This window comes from Macaca mulatta, chromosome 11 (assembly GCF_049350105.2).
Source record: "Macaca mulatta isolate MMU2019108-1 chromosome 11, T2T-MMU8v2.0, whole genome shotgun sequence".
Classification (NCBI taxonomy): Eukaryota; Metazoa; Chordata; class Mammalia; order Primates; family Cercopithecidae; genus Macaca; species Macaca mulatta.
The window spans coordinates 43,207,697-43,229,110 of record NC_133416.1 but is presented as its reverse complement, the minus strand read 5'-3'; positions in this window follow the sequence as shown (position 1 = coordinate 43,229,110).

Genomic DNA, 21,414 nt, shown 5'->3' with positions numbered 1-21,414 from the left:
TTTCACAGAACACAAAGAAGTTTCTCAGAAAGCTTCTTTCTCTTTGTTATCGGAGGATATTTCCTTTGGCCCTATGGTCTTCAAAGGGATCCGAAATATCTGTTCTCAGATTCCACAGAAAGAAGGCTAGCAAAGAGATCCACGAAATACAGATGTAACTCTGTGAGATGAATTAACAGAACACTAAGCAGTTTCTCAGAAAGCTTCTTTCCAGATTTCATCTGAGGATATTTCCTTTTTCACCATAGCCCTCTATGGGCTTCCAAATATCACTTTGCCAATTCCCCAAGAACTGACTTAGCGAAAGGCTTCTTGAGGGGAAAGCTGTAACTCTGTGAGATGATTTCATAGAACACAAAGAAGTTTCTCAGAAAGCTTCTTTCTCTTTGTTATCGGAGGATATTTCCTTTGGCCCTATAGTCTTCAAAGGGATCCGAAATATCTGTTCTCAGATTCCACAGAAATAAGGCTAGCAAAGAGATCTACGAAACACAGATGTAACTCTGTGAGATGAATTCACAGAACACCAAGCAGTTTCTCAGAAAGCTTCTTTCCAGATTTCATCTGAGGATATTTCCTTTTTCACCATAGCCCTCTACGGTCTTACAAATATCACTTTGTCAATTCCACAAGAACTGTCTTAGCGAAAGGCTTCTTGAGGGGAAAGCTGTAACTCTGTGAGATGATTTCACAGAACACAAAGAAGTTTCTCAGAAAGCTTCTTTCTCTTTGTTATCGGAGGATATTTCCTTTGGCCCTATAGTCTTCAAAGGGATCCGAAATATCTGTTCTCAGATTCCACAGAAGTAAGGCTAGCAAAGAGATCTACGAAACACAGATGTAACTCTGTGAGATGAATTCACAGAACACTAAGCAGTTTCTCAGAAAGCTTCTTTCCAGATTTCATCTGAGGAAATTTCCTTTTTCAACATAGCCCACTATGGGCTTCCAAATATCACTTTGCCAATTCCACAAGAACTGTCTTAGCGAAAGGCTTCTTCAGGGGAAAGCTGTAACTCTGTGAGATGATTTCACAGAACACAAAGAAGTTTCTCAGAAAGCTTCTTTCTCTTTGTTATCGGAGGATATTTCCTTTGGCCCTATGGTCTTCAAAGGGATCCGAAATATCTGTTCTCAGATTCCACAGAAAGAAGGCTAGCAAAGAGATCCACGAAATACAGATGTAACTCTGTGAGATGAATTCACAGAACACCAAGCAGTTTCTCAGAAAGCTTCTTTCCAGATTTCATCTGAGGATATTTCCTTTTTCACCATAGCCCTATATGGGCTTCCAAATATCACTTTGCCAATTCCACAAGAACTGTCTTAGTGAAAGGCTTCTGGAGGGGAAAGCTGTAACTCTGTGAGATGATTTCACAGAACACAAAGAAGTTTCTCAGAAAGCTTCTTTCTCTTTGTTATCGGAGGATATTTCCTTTGGCCCTATAGTCTTCAAAGGGATCCGAAATATCTGTTCTCAGATTACACAGAAATAAGGCTAGCAAAGAGATCTACGAAACACAGATGTAACTCTGTGAGATGAATTCACAGAACACTAAGCAGTTTCTCAGAAAGCTTCTTTCCAGATTTCATCTGAGGTTATTTCCTTTTTCACCATAGCCCTCTATGGGCTTCCAAATATCACTATGCCAATTCCACAAGAACTGTCTTAGCGAAAGGCTTCTTGAGGGGAAAGCTGTAACTCTGTGAGGTGATTTCACAGAACACAAAGAAGTTTCTCAGAAAGCTTCTTTCTCTTTGTTATCGGAGGATATTTCCTTTGGCCCTATAGTCTTCAAAGGGATCCGAAATATCTGTTCTCAGATTCCACAGAAAGAAGGCTAGCAAAGAGATCCACGAAATACAGATGTAACTCTGTGAGATGAATTAACAGAACACTAAGCAGTTTCTCAGAAAGCTTCTTTCCAGATTTCATCTGAGGATATTTCCTTTTTCACCATACCCCTATATGGGCTTCCAAATATCACTTTGCCAATTACACAAGAACTGTCTTAGCGAAAGACTTCTTGAGGGGAAAGCTGTAACTCTGTGAGATGATTTCACAGAACACAAAAAGTTTCTCAGAAAGCTTCTTTCTCTTTGTTATCGGAGGATATTTCCTTTGGCCCTATAGTCTTCAAAGGGATCGGAAATATCTGTTCTCAGATTCCACAGAAATAAGGCTAGCAAAGAGATGTACGAAAAACAGATGTAACTCTGTGAGATGAATTTACAGAACACTAAGTAGTTTCTCAGAAAGCTTCTTTCCAGATTTCATCTGAGGATATTTCCTTTTTCACCGTAGCCCTCTACGGGCTTCCAAATATCACTTTGCCAATTCCACAAGAACTGACATAGCGAAAGGCTTCTTGAGGGGAAAGCTGTAACTCTGTGAGATGATTTCATAGAACACAAAGAAGTTTCTCAGAAAGCTTCTTTCTCTTTGTTATCGGAGGATGTTTCCTTTGGCCCTATAGTCTTCAAAGGGATCCGAAATATCTGTTCTCAGATTCCACAGAGATAAGGCTAGCAAAGAGATATACGAAACACAGATGTAACTCTGTGAGATGAATTCACAGAACACCAAGCAGTTTCTCAGAAAGCTTCTTTCCAGATTTCATCTGAGGATATTTCCTTTTTCACCATAGCCCTCTACGGTCTTCCAAATATCACTATGCCAATTCCACAAGAACTGTCTTAGCGAAAGGCTTCTTGAGGAGAAAGCTGTAACTCTGTGAGATGATTTCACAGAACACAAAGAAGTTTCTCAGAAAGCTTCTTTCTCTTTGTTTTCAGAGGATATTTCCTTTGGCCCGACAGTCATCGAAGGGATCCGAAATATCTGTTCTCAGATTCCACAGAAAGAAGGCTAGCAAAGAGATCTACGAAAAACAGATGTAACTCGGTGAGATGAATTCACAGAACGCTAAGCAGTTTCTCAGAAAGCTTCTTTCCAGATTTCATCTGAGGATATTTCCTTTTTCACCATAGCCCTCTATGGGCTTCCAAATATCACTTTGCCAATTCCACAAGAACTGTCTTACCGAAAGGCTTCTTGAGGGGAAAACTGTAACTCTGTGAGATGATTACACAGAACACTAAGAAGTTTCTCAGAAAGCTTCTTGCTCTTTGTTAACGGAGGATATTTCCTTTGGCCCTATGGTCTTCAAAGGTATCCGAAATATCTGTTCTCAGATTCCACAGAAATAAGGCTAGCAAAGAGATCTACGAAACACAGATGTAACTCTGTGAGATGAATTCACAGAACACTAAGCAGTTTCTCAGAAAGCATCTTTCCAGATTTCATCTGAGGATATTTGCTTTCTCACCATAGTCCTCTATGGGCTTCCAAATATCACTTTGCCAATTCCACAAGAACTGTCTTAGCGAAAGGCATCTTGAGGGGAAAGCTGTAACTCTGTGAGATGATTTCACAGAACACAAAGAAGTTTCTCAGAAAGCTTCTTTCTCTTTGTTATCGGAGGATATTTCCTTTGGCCCTATAGTCTTCAAAGGGATCCGAAATATCTGTTCTCAGATTCCACAGAAATAAGGCTAGCAAAGAGATCTACAAAACACAGATGTAACTCTATGAGATGAATTCACAGAACACTAAGCATTTTCTCAGAAAGCTTCTTTCCAGATTTCATCTGAGGTTATTTCCTTTTTCACCATAGCCCTCTATGGGCTTCCAAATATCACTATGCCAATTCCACAAGAACTGTCTTAGCGAAAGGCTTCTTGAGGGGAAAGCTGTAACTCTGTGAGATGATTTCACAGAACACAAAGAAGTTTCTCAGAAAGCTTCTTTCTCTTTGTTATCGGAGGATATTTCCTTTGGCCCGATAGTCATCGAAGGGATCCGAAATATCTGTTCTCAGATTCCACAGAAAGAAGGCTAGCAAAGAGATCTACGAAACACAGATGTAACTCTGTGAGATGAATTCACAGAACACTAAGCAGTTTCTCAGAAAGCTTCTTTCCAGATTTCATCTGAGGATATTTCCTTTTTCACCATAGCCCTCTATGGGCTTCAAATATCACTTTGCCAATTCCACAAGAACTGTCTTAGCGAAAGGCTTCTTGAGGGGAAAACTGTAACTCTGTGAGATGATTTCACAGAACACCAGGAAGTTTCTCAGAAAGCTTCTTTCTCTTTGTTAACGGAGGATATTTCCTTTGGCCCTATGGTCTTCAAAGAGATCCGAAATATCTGTTCTTAGATTCCACAGAAAGAAGGCTAGCAAAGAGATCTACGAAACACAGATGTAACTCTGTGAGATGAATTCACAGAACACTAAGCAGTTTCTCAGAAAGCATCTTTCCAGATTTCATCTGAGGATATTTGCTTTCTCACCATAGCCCTCTAAGGGCTTCCAAATATCACTTTGCCAATTCCACAAGAACTGTCTTAGCGAAAGGCATCTTGAGGGGAAAGCTGTAACTCTGTGAGATGATTTCACAGAACAAAAAGAAGTTTCTCAGAAAGCTTCTTTCTCTTTGTTATCGGAGGATATTTCCTTTGGCCCTATAGTCTTCAAAGGGATCGGAAATATCTGTTCTCAGATTCCACAGAAATAAGGCTAGCAAAGAGATGTACGAAAAACATATGTAACTCTGTGAGATGAATTTACAGAACACTAAGTAGTTTCTCAGAAAGCTTCTTTCCAGATTTCATCTGAGGATATTTCCTTTTTCACCGTAGCCCTCTATGGGCTTCCAAATATCACTTTGCCAATTCCACAAGAACTGACTTAGCGAAAGGCTTCTTGAGGGGAAAGCTGTAACTCTGTGAGATGATTTCATAGAACACAAAGAAGTTTCTCAGAAAGCTTCTTTCTCTTTGTTATCGGAGGATGTTTCCTTTGGCCCTATAGTCTTCAAAGGGATCCGAAATATCTGTTCTCAGATTCCACAGAGATAAGGCTAGCAAAGAGATATACGAAACACAGATGTAACTCTGTGAGATGAATTCACAGAACACCAAGCAGTTTCTCAGAAAGCTTCTTTCCAGATTTCATCTGAGGATATTTCCTTTGTCACCATAGCCCTCTACGGTCTTCCAAATATCACTTTGCCAATTCCACAAGAACTGTCTTAGCGAAAGGCTTCTTGAGGGGAAAGCTGTAACTCTGTGAGATGATTTCACAGAACACAAAGAAGTTTCTCAGAAAGCTTCTTTCTCTTTGTTATCAGAGGATATTTCCTTTGGCCCGATAGTCATCGAAGGGATCCGAAATATCTGTTCTCAGATTCCACAGAAAGAAGGCTAGCAAAGAGATCTACGAAACACAGATGTAACTCTGTGAGATGAATTCACAGAACACTAAGCAGTTTCTCAGAAAGCTTCTTTCCAGATTTCATCTGAGGATATTTCCTTTTTCACCATAGCCCTCTATGGGCTTCCAAATATCACTTTGCCAATTCCACAAGAACTGTCTTAGCGAAAGGCTTCTTGAGGGGAAAACTGTAACTCTGTGAGATGATTACACAGAACACTAAGAAGTTTCTCAGAAAGCTTCTTGCTCTTTGTTAACGGAGGATATTTCCATTGGCCCTATGGTCTTCAAAGGGATCCGAAATATCTGTTCTCAGATTCCACAGAAATAAGGCTAGCAAAGAGATCTACGAAACACAGATGTAACTCTGTGAGATGAATTCACAGAACACTAAGCAGTTTCTCAGAAAGCATCTTTCCAGATTTCATCTGAGGATATTTGCTTTCTCACCATAGCCCTCAAAGGGCTTCCAAATATCACTTTGCCAATTCCACAAGAACTGTCTTAGCGAAAGGCATCTTGAGGGGAAAGCTGTAACTCTGTGAGATGATTTCACAGAACACAAAGAAGTTTCTCAGAAAGCTTCTTTCTCTTTGTTATCGGAGGATATTTCCTTTGGCCCTATAGTCTTCAAAGGGATCCGAAATATCTGTTCTCAGATTCCACAGAAATAAGGCTAGCAAAGGGATCTACGAAACACAGATGTAACTCTGTGAGATGAATTCACAGAACACTAAGCAGTTTCTCAGAAAGCTTCTTTCCAGATTTCATCTGAGGTTATTTCCTTTTTCACCATAGCCCTCTATGGGCTTCCAAATATCACTATGCCAATTCCACAAGAACTGTCTTAGCGAACGGCTTCTTCAGGGGAAAGCTGTAACTCTGTGAGATGATTTCACAGAACACAAAGAAGTTTCTCAGAAAGCTTCTTTCTCTTTGTTATCGGAGGATATTTCCCTTGGCCCAATAGTCTTCAAAGGGATCCGAAATATCTGTTCTCAGATTCCACAGAAAGAAGGCTAACAAAGAGATCCACGAAATACAGATGTAACTCTGTGAGATGAATTCACATAACACTAAGCAGTTTCTCAGAAAGCTTCTTTCCAGATTTCATCTGAGGATATTTCCTTTTTCACCATAGCCCTATATGAGCTTCCAAATATCACTTTGCCAATTACACAAGAACTGTCTTAGCGAAAGACTTCTTGAGGGGAAAGCTGTAACTCTGTGAGATGATTTCACAGAACACAAAGAAGTTTCTCAGAAAGCTTCTTTCTCTTTGTTATCGGAGGATATTTCCTTTGGCCCTATAGTCTTCAAAGGGATCCGAAATATCTGTTCTCAGATTCCACAGAAATAAGGCTAGCAAAGAGATGTACGAAAAACAGATGTAACTCTGTGAGATGAATTTACAGAACACTAAGTAGTTTCTCAGAAAGCTTCTTTCCAGATTTCATCTGAGGATATTTCCTTTTTCACCATAGCCCTCTACGGTCTTCCAAATATCACTTTGCCAATTCCACAAGAACTGTCTTAGCGAAAGGCTTCTTGAGGGGAAAGCTGTAACTCTGTGAGATGATTTCACAGAACACAAAAAGTTTCTCAGAAAGCTTCTTTCTCTTTGTTATCGAAGGATATTTCCTTTGGCCCTATAGTCTTCAAAGGGATCCGAAATATCTGTTCTCAGATCCCACAGAAAGAAGGCTAGCAAAGAGATCGACGAAACACAGATGTAACTCTGTGAGATGAATTAACACGACACCAAGCAGTTTCTCAGAAAGCTTCTTTCCAGATTTCATCTGAGGATATTTCCTTTTTCACCATAGCCATCTGGGGGCTTCCAAATATCACTTTGCCAATTCCACAAGAACTGTCATAGCGAAAGCCTTCTTGAGGGGAAAGCTGTAACTCTGTGAGATGATTTCACAGAACACAAAGAAGTTTCTCAGAAAGCTTCTTTCTCTTTGTTATCGGAGGATATTTCCTTTGGCCCGATAGTCATCGAAGGGATCCGAAATATCTGTTCTCAGATTCCACAGAAAGAAGGCTAGCAAAGAGATCTACGAAACACAGATGTAACTCTGTGAGATGAATTCACAGAACACTAAGAAGTTTCTCAGAAAGCTTCTTTCCAGATTTCATCAGAGGATATTTCCTTTTTCACCATAGCCCTCTATGGGCTTCAAATATCACTTTGCCAATTCCACAAGAACTGTCTTAGCGAAAGGCTTCTTGAGGGGAAAACTGTAACTCTGTGAGATGATTTCACAGAACACCAGGAAGTTTCTCAGAAAGCTTCTTGCTCTTTGTTAACGGAGGATATTTCCTTTGGCCCTATGGTCTTCAAAGAGATCCGAAATATCTGTTCTTAGATTCCACAGAAATAAGGCTAGCAAAGAGATCTACGAAACACAGATGTAACTCTGTGAGATGAATTCACAGAACACTAAGCAGTTTCTCAGAAAGCATCTTTCCAGATTTCATCTGAGGATAATTCCTTTTTCACCATAGCCCTCCATGGGCTTCCAAATATCACTTTGCCAATTCCACAAGAACTGTCTTAGCGAAAAGATTTTCAGGGGAAAACTGTAACTCTGTGAGATGATTTCACAGAACACAAAGAAGTTTCTCAGAAAGCTTCTTTCTCTTTGTTATCGGAGGATATTTCCTTTGGCCCTATAGTCTTCAAAGGGATCCGAAATATCTGTTTTCAGATTCCAGAGAAATAAGGCTAGCAAAGAGATCTACGAAACACAGATGTATCTCTGTGAGATGAATTCACAGAACACCAAGCAGTTTCTCAGAAAGCTTCTTTCCAGATTTCATCTGAGGATATTTCCTTTTTCACCATAGCCCTCTACGGTCTTACAAATATCACTTTGTCAATTCCACAAGAACTGTCTTAGCGAAAGGCTTCTTGAGGGGAAAGCTGTAATTCTGTGAGATGATTTCACAGAACACAAAGAAGTTTCTCAGAAAGCTTCTTTCTCTTTGTTATCAGAGGATATTTCCTTTGGCCCTGTAGTCTTCAAAGGGATCCGAAATATCTGTTCTAAGATTCCACAGAAAGAAGGCTAGCAAAGAGATCCACGAAATACAGATGTAACTCTGTGAGATGAATTAAGGGGACACTAAGAAGTTTCTCAGAAAGCTTCTTTCCAGATTTCATCTGAGGATATTTCCTTTTTCACCATAGCCCTCTGGGGGCTTCCAAATATCACTTTGCCAATTCCACAAGAACTGTCTTAGCAAAAGGCTTCTTGAGGGGAAAGCTGTAACTCTGTGAGATGATTTCACAGAACACAAAGAAGTTTCTCAGAAAGCTTCTTCCTCTTTGTTATCGGAGGATATTTCCTTTGGCCCTATGGTCTTCAAAGGGATCCGAAATATCTGTTCTCAGATTCCACAGAAAGAAGGCTAGCAAAGGGATCCACGAAATACAGATGTAACTCTGTGAGATGAATTAACAGAACACTAAGCAGTTTTTCAGAAAGCTTCTTTCCAGTTTTCATCTGAGGATATTTCCTTTTTCACCTTAGCCCTCTATGGGCTTCCAAATATCACTTTGCCAATTCCACAAGAACTGTCTTAGCGAAAGGCTTCTTGAGGGGAAAGCTGTAACTCTGTGAGATGATTTCACAGAGCACAAAGAAGTTTCTCAGAAAGCTTCTTTCTCTTTGTTATCGGAGGATATATCCTTTGCCCCTATAGTCTTCAAAGGGATCCGAAATATCTGTTCTCAGATTCCGCAGAAATAAGGCTAGCAAAGAGATCTACGAAACACAGATGTAACTCTGTGAGATGAATTCACAGAACACCAAGCAGTTTCTCAGAAAGCTTCTTTCCAGATTTCATCTGAGGATATTTCCTTTTTCACCATAGCCCTCTACGGTCTTCCAAATATCACTTTGCCAATTCCACAAGAACTGTCTTAGCGAAAGGCTTCTTGAGGGGAAAGCTGTAACTCTGTGAGATGATTTCACAGAACACAAAGAAGTTCCTCAGAAAGCTTCTTTCTCTTTGTTATCGGAGGATATTTCCTTTGGCCCTATAGTCTTCAAAGGGATCCGAAATATTTGTTCTCAGATTCCACAGAAAGAAGGCTAGCAAAGAGATCGACGAAACACAGATGTAACTCTGTGAGATGAATTAACAGGACACCAAGCAGTTTCTCAGAAAGCTTCTTTCCAGATTTCATCTGAGGATATTTCCTTTTTCACCATAGCCCTCTGGGGGCTTCCAAATATCACTTTGCCAATTCCACAACAACTGTCTTAGCGTAAAGCTTCTTGAGGGGAAAGCTGTACCTCTGTGAGATGATTTCACAGAACAAAAAGAAGTTTCTCAGAAAGCTTCTTTCTCTTTCTTATCGGAGGATATTTCCTTTTGCTCTATAGTCATCGAAGGGATCCGAAGTATCTGTTCTCAGATTCCACAGAAAGAAGGCTAGCAAAGAGATCTAAGAAACACAGATGTAACTCTGTGAGATGAATTAACAGGACACCAAGCAGTTTCTCAGAAAGCTTCTTTCCAGATTTCATCTGAGGATATTTCCTTTTTCACCATAGCCCTCTACGGTCTTACAAATATCACTTTGTCAATTCCACAAGAGCTGTCTTAGCGAAAGGCTTCTTGAGGGGAAAGCTGTAATTCTGTGAGATGATTTCACAGAACACAAAGAAGTTTCTCAGAAAGCTTCTTTCTCTTTGTTATCGGAGGATATTTCCTTTGGCCCTGTAGTCTTCAAAGGGATCCGAAATATCTGTTCTCAGATTCCACAGAAAGAAGGCTAGCAAAGAGATCCACGAAATACAGATGTAACTCTGTGAGATGAATTAAGGGGACACTAAGAAGTTTCTCAGAAAGCTTCTTTCCAGATTTCATCTGAGGATATTTCCTTTTTCACCATAGCCCTCTGGGGGCTTCCAAATATCACTTTGCCAATTCCACAAGAACTGTCTTAGCAAAAGGCTTCTTGAGGGGAAAGCTGTAACTCTGTGAGATGATTTCACAGAACACAAAGAAGTTTCTCAGAAAGCTTCTTTCTCTTTGTTATCGGAGGATATTTCCTTTGGCCCTATGGTCTTCAAAGGGATCCGAAATATCTGTTCTCAGATTCCACAGAAAGAAGGCTAGCAAAGGGATCCACGAAATACAGATGTAACTCTGTGGGATGAATTAACAGAACACTAAGCAGTTTCTCAGAAAGCATCTTTCCAGATTTCATCTGAGGATATTTGCTTTCTCACCATAGCCCTCTATGGCCTTCCAAATATCACTTTGCCAATTCCACAAGAACTGTCTTAGCGAAAGGCATCTTGAGGGGAAAGCTGTAACTCTGTGAGATGATTTCACAGACCACAAAGAAGTTTCTCAGAAAGCTTCTTTATCTTTGTTATCGGAGGATATTTCCTTTGGCCCTATAGTCTTCAAAGGGATCCGAAATATCTGTTCTCAGATTCCATAGAAATAAGGCTAGCAAACAGATTTACGAAAAACAGATGTAACTCTGTGAGATGAATTAACAGAACACTAAGCAGTTTCTCAGAAAGCTTCTTTCCAGATTTCATCTGAGGATAATTCCTTTTTCACCATAGCCCTCTATGGGCTTCCAAATATCACTTTGCCAATTCCACAACAACTGTCGTAGCGTAAGGCTTCTTGAGGGGAAAGCTGTAACTCTGAGAGATGATTTCACAGAACAAAAAGAAGTTTCTCAGAAAGCTTCTTTCTCTTTGTTATCGGAGGATATTTCCTTTTGCTCTATAGTCATCGAAGGGATCCGAAATATCTGTTCTCAGATTCCACAGAAAGAAGGCTAGCAAAGAGATCTAAGAAACACAGATGTAACTCTGTGAGATGAATTCACAGAACACTAAGCAGTTTCTCAGAAAGCTTCTTCCCAGATTTCATCTGAGGATATTTCCTTTTTCACCATAGCCCTCTATGGGCTTCATATATCACTTTGCCAATTCCACAAGAACTGTCTTAGCGAAAGGCTTCTTGAGGGGAAAGCTGTAACTCTGTGAGATGATTTCATAGAACACAAAGAAGTTTCTCAGAAAGCTTCTTTCTCTTTGTTATCGGAGGATATTTCCTTTTGCTCTATAGTCTTCAAAGGGATCCGAAATATCTGTTCTCAGATTCCACAGAAAGAAGGCTAGCAAAGAGATATACGAAACACAGATGTAACTCTGTGAGATGAATTCACAGAACACCAAGCAGTTTCTCAGAAAGCTTCTTTCCAGATTTCATCTGAGGATATTTCCTCTTCCACCATAGCCCTCTACGGTCTTCTAAATATCACTTTGCCAATTCCACAAGAACTGTCTTTGCGAAAGGCTTCTTGAGGGGAAAGCTGTAACTCTGTTAGATGATTTCACAGAACACAAAGAAGTTTCTCAGAAAGCTTCTTTCTCTTTGTTATCGGAGGATATTTCCTTTGGCCCTATGGTGTTCAAAGGGATCCGAAATATCTGTTCTCAGATTCCACAGAAAGAAGGCTAGCAAAGAGATCTACGAAACACAGATGTAACTCTGTGAGATGAATTAACAGAACACTAAGCAGTTTCTCAGAAAGCTTCTTTCCAGATTTCATCTGAGGATATTTCCTTTTTCACCATAGCCCTCTATGGGCTTCCAAATATCACTTTGCCAATTCCACAAGAACTGTCTTAGCGAAAGGCTTCTTGAGGGGAAAGCTATAACTCTGTGAGATGATTTCACAGAACAAAAAGAAGTTTCTCAGAAAGCTTCTTTCTCTTTGTTATCGGAGGATATTTCCTTTGGCCCTATGGTCTTCAAAGGGATCCGAAATATCTGTTCTCAGATTCCACAGAAAGAAGGCTAGCAAAGGGATCCACGAAATACAGATGTAACTCTGTGAGATGAATTAACAGAACACTAAGCAGTTTTTCATAAAGCTTATTTCCAGATTTCACCTGAGGATATTTCCTTTTTCACCATAGCTCTCTACGGGCTTCCAAATATCACTTTGCCAATTCCACAAGAACTGTCTTAGCGAAAGGCTTCTTGAGGGGAAAGCTGTAACTCTGTGAGATGATTTCACAGAACACAAAGAAGTTTCTCAGAAAGCTTCTTTCTCTTTGTTATCGGAGGATATTTCCTTTGGCCCTATGGTCTTCAAAGGGATCCGAAATATCTGTTCTCAGATTCCACAGAAAGAAGGCTAGCAAAGAGATCCACGAAATACAGATGTACCTCTGTGAGATGAATTAAGGGACACTAAGAAGTTTCTCAGAAAGCTTCTTTCCAGATTTCATCTGAGGATATTTCCTTTTTCACCACAGCCCTCTGGGGCTTCCAAATATCACTTTGCCAATTCCACAAGAACTGTCTTAGCAAAAGGCTTCTTGAGGGGAAAGCTGTAACTCTGTGAGATGATTTCACAGAACACAAAGAAGTTTCTCAGAAAGCTTCTTTCTCTTTGTTATCGGAGGATGTTTCCTTTGGCCCTATAGTCTTAAAGGGATCCGAAATATCTGTTCTCAGATTCCACAGAGATAAGGCTAGCAAAGAGATATACGAAACACAGATGTAACACTGTGAGATGAATTCACAGAACACCAAGCAGTTTCTCAGAAAGCTTCTTTGCAGATTTCATCTGAGGATATTTCCTTTTTCACCATAGCCCTCTACGGTCTTCCAAATATCACTTTGCCAATTCCACAAGAACTGTCTTAGCGAAAGGCTTCTTGAGGGGAAAGCTGTAACTCTGTGAGATGATTTCACAGAACACAAAGAAGTTTCTCAGAAAGCTTCTTTCTCTTTGTTATCGGAGGATATTTCCTTTGGCCCTATAGTCTTCAAAGGGATCCGAAATATTTGTTCTCAGATTCCAAAGAAAGAAGGCTAGCAAAGAGATCGACGAAACACAGAAGTAACTCTGTGAGATGAATTAACAGGACACCAAGCAGTTTCTCAGAAAGCTACTTTCCAGATTTCATCTGAGGATATTTCCTTTTTCACCATAGCCCTCTGGGGGCTTCCAAATATCACTTTGCCAATTCCACAACAACTGTCTTAGCGTAAGGCTTCTTGAGGGGAAAGCTGTAACTCTGTGAGATGATTTCACAGAACAAAAAGAAGTTTCTCAGAAAGCTTCTTTCTCTTTGTTATCGGAGGATATTTCCTTTTGCTCTATAGTCATCGAAGGGATCCGAAATATCTGTTCTCAGATTCCACAGAAAGAAGGCTAGCAAAGAGATCTAAGAAACACAGATGTAACTCTGTGAGATGAATTCACAGAACACTAAGCAGTTTCTCAGAAAGCTTCTTTCCAGATTTCATCTGAGGATATTTCCTTTTTCACCATAGCCCTCTAAGGGCTTCAAATATCACTTTGCCAATTCCACAAGAACTGTCTTAGCGAAAGGCTTCTTGAGGAGAAAGCTGTAACTCTGTGAGATGATTTCATAGAACACAAAGAAGTTTCTCAGAAAGCTTCTTTCTCTTTGTTATCGGAGGATATTTCCTTTTGCTCTATAGTCTTCAAAGGGATCCGAAATATCTGTTCTCAGATTCCTCAGAAAGAAGGCTAGCAAAGAGATATACGAAACACAGATGTAACTCTGTGAGATGAATTCACAGAACACCAAGCAGTTTCTCAGAAAGCTTCTTTCCAGATTTCATCTGAGGATATTTCCTCTTCCACCATAGCCCTCTACGGTCTTCCAAATATCACTTTGCCAATTCCACAAGAACTGTCTTAGCGAAAGGCTTCTTGAGGGGAAAGCTGTAACTCTGTGAGCTGATTTCACAGAACACAAAGAAGTTTCTCAGAAAGCTTCTTTCTCTTTGTTATCGGAGGATATTTCCTTTGGCCCTATAGTCTTCAAAGGGATCCGAAATATCTGTTTTCAGAATCCACAGAAATAAGGCTAGCAAAGAGATCCACGAAATACAGACGTAACTCAGTGAGATGAATAACAGAACACTAAGCAGTTTCTCAGAAAGCTTCTTTCCAGATTTCATCTGAGGATATTTCCTTTTTCACCGTAGCCCTCTAAGGGCTTCCAAATATCACTTTGCCAATTCCAAAAGAACTGTCTTAGCGTAAGGCTTCTTTAGGGGAAAGCTGTAACTCAGTGAGATGATTTCACAGAACACAAAGAAGTTTCTCAGAAAGCTTCTTTCTCTTTGTTATCGGAGGATATTTCCTTTGGCCCGATAGTCATCGAAGGGATCCGAAATATCTGTTCTCAGATTCCACAGAAATAAAGCTTGCAAAGAGATCTACGAAACACAGATGTAACTCTGTGAGATGAATTAACAGAACACTAAGCAGTTTCTCAGGAAGCTTGTTTCCAGATTTCATCTGAGGATATTTCCTTTTTCACCATAGCCCTCTATGGGCTTCCAAATATCACTTTGCCAATTCCACAAGAACTGTCTTAGCGAAAGGCTTCTTGAGGGGAAAGCTGTAACTCTGTGAGATGATTTCACAGAACACAAAGAAGTTTCTCAGAAAGCTTCTTTCTCTTTGTTAACGGAGGATATTTCCTTTGGCCCTATAGTCTTCAAAGGGATCCGAAATATCTGTTTTCAGATTCCACAGAAATAAGGCTAGCAAAGAGATCTACGAAACACAGATGTAACTCTGTGAGATGAATTCACAGAACACTAAGCAGTTTCTCAGAAAGCATCTTTCCAGATTTCATCTGAGGATATTTGCTTTTTCACCATAGCCCTCTAAGGGCTTTCAAATATCACATTGCCAATTCCACAAGAACTGTCTTAGGGAAAGGCTTCTTGAGGGGAAAGCTGTAACTCTGTGAGATGATTTCACAGAACACAAAGAAGTTTCTCAGAAAGCTTCTTTCTCTTTGTTAACGGAGGATATTTCCTTTGGCCCTATAGTCTTCAAAGGGATCCGAAATATTTGTTCTCAGATTCCAAAGAAAGAAGGCTAGCAAAGAGAACTACGAAACACAGATGTAACTCTGTGAGATGAATTCGCAGAAAAATAAGAAGTTTCTCAGAAAGCTTCTTTCCAGATTTGATCTGAGGATATTTCATTTTTCACCATAGCCCTCTAAGGGCTTGCAAATATCACTTTGCCAATTCCACAAGAACTGTCTTAGCGACAGGCTCCTTGAAGGGAAAGCTGTAACTCTGTGAGATGATTTCACAGAACACAAAGAAGTTTCTCCGAAAGCTTCTTTCTCTTTCTTATCGGAGGATATTTCCTTTGGCCCTATAGTCTTCAAAGGGAACCGAAATATCTGTTTTCAGAATCCACAGAAATAAGGCTAGCAAAGAGATCCACGAAATACAGATGTAACTCTGTGAGATGAATTAACAGAACACTAAGCAGTTTCTCAGAAAGCTTCTTTCCAGATTTCATCTGAGGATATTTCCTTTTTCACCATAGCCCTCTAAGGGCTTCCAAATATCACTTTGCCAATTCCACAAGAACTGTCTTAGATAAAAGGCTTCTTGAGGGGAAAGCTGTAACTCTGTGAGATGATTTCACAGAACACAAAGAAGTTTCTCAGAAAGCTTCTTTCTCTTTGTTATCGGAGGATATTTCCTTTGGCCCTATAGTCTTCATAGGGATCCGAAATATCTGTTCTCAGATTCCACAGAAATAAGGCTAGCAAAGAGATCCACGAAATACAGATGTAACTCTGTGAGATGAATTAACAGGACACTAAGAAGTTTCTCAGAAAGCTTCTTTCCAGATTTCATCTGAGGATATTTCCTTTTTCACCATAACCCTCTATGGGCTTCCAAATATCACTTTGCCAATTCCACAAGAACTGTCTTAGCGAAAGGCTTCTTGAGGGGAAAGGTGTAACTCTGTGAGATGATTTCACAGAACACAAAGAAGTTTCTCAGAAAGCTTCTTTCTCTTTGTTATCGGAGGATATTTCCTTTGGCCCTATGGTCTTCAAAGGGATCGGAAATATCTGTTTTCAGATTCCACAGAAAGAAGGCTAGCAAAGAGATCCACGAAATACAGATGTAACTCTTGAGATGAATTAACAGAACACTAAGCAGTTTCTCAGAAAGCTTCTTTCCAGATTTCATCAGAGGATATTTCCTTTTTCACCATAGCCCTCTATGGGCTTCCAAATATCACTTTGCCAATTCCACAAGAACTGTCTTAGCGAAACGCTTCTTGAGAGGAAAGCTGTAACTCGGTGAGATGATTTCACAGAACACTAATCAGTTTCTCAGAAAGCTTCTTTCTCTTTGTTATCGGAGGATATTTCCTTTTGCCCTATAGTCTTCAAAGGGATCCGAAATATCTCTTTTCCGATTCCAAAAAAATAAGGCTATCAAAGAGACCCACGAAATACAGATGTAACTCTGTGAGATGATTTCACAGAACACAAAGAAGTTTCTCAGAAAGCTTCTTTCTCTTTGTTATCGGAGGATATTTCCTTTGGCCCGATAGTCATCGAAGGGATCCGAAATATCTGTTCTCAGATTCCACAGAAATAAGGCTAGCAAAGAGATTTACGAAACACAGATGTAACTCTGTGAGATGAATTCACAGAACACTAAGCAGTTTCTCAGAAAGCATCTTTCCAGATTTCATCTGAGGATATTTGCTTTTTCACCATAGCACTCAAAGGGCTTCCAAATATGACTTTGCCAATTCCACAAGAACTGTCTTAGCGAAAGGCATCTTCAGGGGAAAGCTGTAACTCTGTGAGATGATTTCACAGAACACAAAGAAGTTTCTCAGAAAGCTTCTTTCTCTTTGTTATCAGGGGATATTTCCTTCGGCCTTATAGTCTTCAAAGGGATCCGAAATATCTGTTCTCAGATTCCACAGAAATAAGGCTAGCAAAGAGATGTACGAAAAACAGATGTAACTCTGTGAGATGAATTAACAGAACACTAAGCAGTTTCTCAGAAAGCTTCTTTCCAGATTTCATCTGAGGATATTTCCTTTTTCACCATAGCCCTCTATGGGCTTCCAAATATCACTTTGCCAATTCCACAAGAACTGACTTAGCGAAAGGCTTCTTGAGGGGAAAGCTGTAAATCTGTGAGATGATTTCATAGAACACAAAAAAGTTTCTCAGAAACCTTCTTTCTCTTTGTTATCGGAGGATATTTCCTTTTGCCCTATAGTCTTCAAAGGGATCCGAAATATCTGTTCTCAGATTCCACAGAAAGAAGGCTATCAAAGAGATCTACGAAACACAGATGTAACTCTGTGAGATGAATTCACAGAACACTAAGCAGTTTCTCAGAAAGCTTCCTTCCACATTTCATCTGAGGATATTTCCTTTTTCACCATAGCCCTCTATGGGCTTCCAAATATCACTTTGCCAATTCCACAAGAACTGTCTTAGCGAAAGGCTTCTTGAGGGGAAAGGTGTAACTCTGTGAGATGATTTCACAGAACACAAAGAAGTTTCTCAGAAAGCTTCTTTCTCTTTGTTATCGGAGGATATTTCCTTTGGCCCTATGGTCTTCAAAGGGATCCGAAATATCTGTTTTCAGATTCCACAGAAAGAAGGCTAGCAAAGTGATAGACGAAATACAGATGTAATTCTGTGAGATGAATTCACAGAACATTAAGCCGTTTCTCAGAAAACTTCTTTCCAGATTTCATCTGAGGATATTTCCTTTTTCACCATAGCCCTCTATGGTCTTCCAAATATCACTTTGCCAATTCCACAAGAACTGTCTTAGCGAAAGGCTTTTTGAGGGGAAAGCTGTAACTCTGTGAGATGATTTCTCAGAACACAAAGAAGTTTCTCAGAAAGCTTCTTTCTCTTTGTTATCGGAGGATATTTCCTTTGGCCCTATATTCTTCAAAGGGATCCGAAATATCTGTTTTCAGAATCCACAGAAATAAGGCTAGCAAAGAGATCCACGAAATACAGATGTAACTCTGTGAGATGAATTCACAGAACACTAAGCAGTTTCTCAGAAAGCTTCTTTCCAGATTTCATCTGAGGATATTTCCTTTTTCACCATAGCCCTCTAAGGGCTTCCAAATATCACTTTGCCAATTCCACAAGAACTGTCTTAGCGTAAGGCTTCTTGAGGGGAAAGCTGTAACTCTGTGAGATGATTTCACAGAACACAAAGAATTTTCTCAGAAAGCTTCTTTCTCTTTGTTATCGGAGGATATTTCCTTTGGCCCGATAGTCATCGAAGGGATCCGAAATATCTGTTCTCAGATACCACAGAAATAAGGCTAGCAAAGAGATCTACGAAACACAGATGTAACTCTGTGAGATGAATTCACAGAACACTAAGCAGTTTCTCAGAAAGCTTCTTTCCAGATTTCATCTGAGGATATTTGCTTTTTCACCATAGCACTCTAAGGGCTTCCAAATATGACTTTGCCAATTCCACAAGAACTGTCTTAGCGAAAGGCATCTTCAGGGGAAAGCTGTAACTCTGTGAGATGATTTCACAGAACACAAAGAAGTTTCTCAGAAAGCTTCTTTCTCTTTGTTATCGGGGGATATTTCCTTCGGCCTTATAGTCTTCAAAGGGATCCGAAATATCTGTTCTCAGATTCCACAGAAATAAGGCTAGCAAAGATATGTACGAAAAACAGATGTAACTCTGTGAGATGAATTAACAGAACACTAAGCAGTTTCTCAGAAAGCTTCTTTCCAGATTTCATCTGAGGATATTTCCTTTTTCACCATAGCCCTCTATGGGCTTCCAAATATCACTTTGCCAATTCCACAAGAACTGACTTAGCGAAAGGCTTCTTGAGGGGAAAGCTGTAAATCTGTGAGATGATTTCAGAGAACACAAAAAAGTTTCTCAGAAAGCTTCTTTCTCTTTGTTATCGGAGGATATTTCCTTTTGCCCTATAGTCTTCAAAGGGATCCGAAATATCTGTTCTCAGATTCCACAGAAATAAGGCTAGCAAAGAGATATATGAAACACAGATGTAACTCTGTGAGATGAATTCACAGAACACCAAGCAGTTTCTCAGAAAGCTTCTTTCCAGATTTCATCTGAGGATATTTCCTTTTTCACCATAGCCCTCTACGGTTTTCCAAATATCACTTTGCCAATTCCACAAGAAATGTCTTAGCGAAAGGCTTCTTGAGGGGAAAGGTGTAACTCTGTGAGATGATTTCACAGAACACAAAGAAGTTTCTCAGAAAGCTTCTTTCTCTTTGTTATCGGAGGATATTTCCTTTGGCCCGATAGTCATCGAAGGGATCCGAAATATCTGTTCTCAGATTCCACAGAAATAAGGCTAGCAAAGAGATTTACGAAACACAGATGTAACTCTGTGAGATGAATTCACAGAACACTAAGCAGTTTCTCAGAAAGCATCTTTCCAGATTTCATCTGAGGATATTTGCTTTTTCACCATAGCACTCAAAGGGCTTCCAAATATGACTTTGCCAATTCCACAAGAACTGTCTTAGCGAAAGGCATCTTCAGGGGAAAGCTGTAACTCTGTGAGATGATTTCACAGAACACAAAGAAGTTTCTCAGAAAGCTTCTTTCTCTTTGTTATCAGGGGATATTTCCTTCGGCCTTATAGTCTTCAAAGGGATCCGAAATATCTGTTCTCAGATTCCACAGAAATAAGGCTAGCAAAGAGATGTACGAAAAACAGATGTAACTCTGTGAGATGAATTAACAGAACACTAAGCAGTTTCTCAGAAAGCTTCTTTCCAGATTTCATCTGAGGATATTTCCTTTTTCACCATAGCCCTCTATGGGCTTCCAAATATCACTTTGCCAATTCCACAAGAACTGACTTAGCGAAAGGCTTCTTGAGGGGAAAGCTGTAAATCTGTGAGATGATTTCATAGAACACAAAAAAGTTTCTCAGAAACCTTCTTTCTCTTTGTTATCGGAGGATATTTCCTTTTGCCCTATAGTCTTCAAAGGGATCCGAAATATCTGTTCTCAGATTCCACAGAAAGAAGGCTATCAAAGAGATCTACGAAACACAGATGTAACTCTGTGAGATGAATTCACAGAACACTAAGCAGTTTCTCAGAAAGCTTCCTTCCACATTTCATCTGAGGATATTTCCTTTTTCACCATAGCCCTCTATGGGCTTCCAAATATCACTTTGCCAATTCCACAAGAACTGTCTTAGCGAAAGGCTTCTTGAGGGGAAAGGTGTAACTCTGTGAGATGATTTCACAGAACACAAAGAAGTTTCTCAGAAAGCTTCTTTCTCTTTGTTATCGGAGGATATTTCCTTTGGCCCTATGGTCTTCAAAGGGATCCGAAATATCTGTTTTCAGATTCCACAGAAAGAAGGCTAGCAAAGTGATAGACGAAATACAGATGTAATTCTGTGAGATGAATTCACAGAACATTAAGCCGTTTCTCAGAAAACTTCTTTCCAGATTTCATCTGAGGATATTTCCTTTTTCACCATAGCCCTCTATGGTCTTCCAAATATCACTTTGCCAATTCCACAAGAACTGTCTTAGCGAAAGGCTTTTTGAGGGGAAAGCTGTAACTCTGTGAGATGATTTCTCAGAACACAAAGAAGTTTCTCAGAAAGCTTCTTTCTCTTTGTTATCGGAGGATATTTCCTTTGGCCCTATATTCTTCAAAGGGATCCGAAATATCTGTTTTCAGAATCCACAGAAATAAGGCTAGCAAAGAGATCCACGAAATACAGATGTAACTCTGTGAGATGAATTCACAGAACACTAAGCAGTTTCTCAGAAAGCTTCTTTCCAGATTTCATCTGAGGATATTTCCTTTTTCACCATAGCCCTCTAAGGGCTTCCAAATATCACTTTGCCAATTCCACAAGAACTGTCTTAGCGTAAGGCTTCTTGAGGGGAAAGCTGTAACTCTGTGAGATGATTTCACAGAACACAAAGAATTTTCTCAGAAAGCTTCTTTCTCTTTGTTATCGGAGGATATTTCCTTTGGCCCGATAGTCATCGAAGGGATCCGAAATATCTGTTCTCAGATTCCACAGAAATAAGGCTAGCAAAGAGATCTACGAAACACAGATGTAACTCTGTGAGATGAATTCACAGAACACTAAGCAGTTTCTCAGAAAGCTTCTTTCCTGATTTCATCTGAGGATATTTCCTTTTTCACCATAGCCCTCTATGGGTTTCCAAATATCACTTTACCAATTCCACAAGAACTGTCTTAGCGAAAGGCTTCTTGAGGGGAAAGCTGTAAC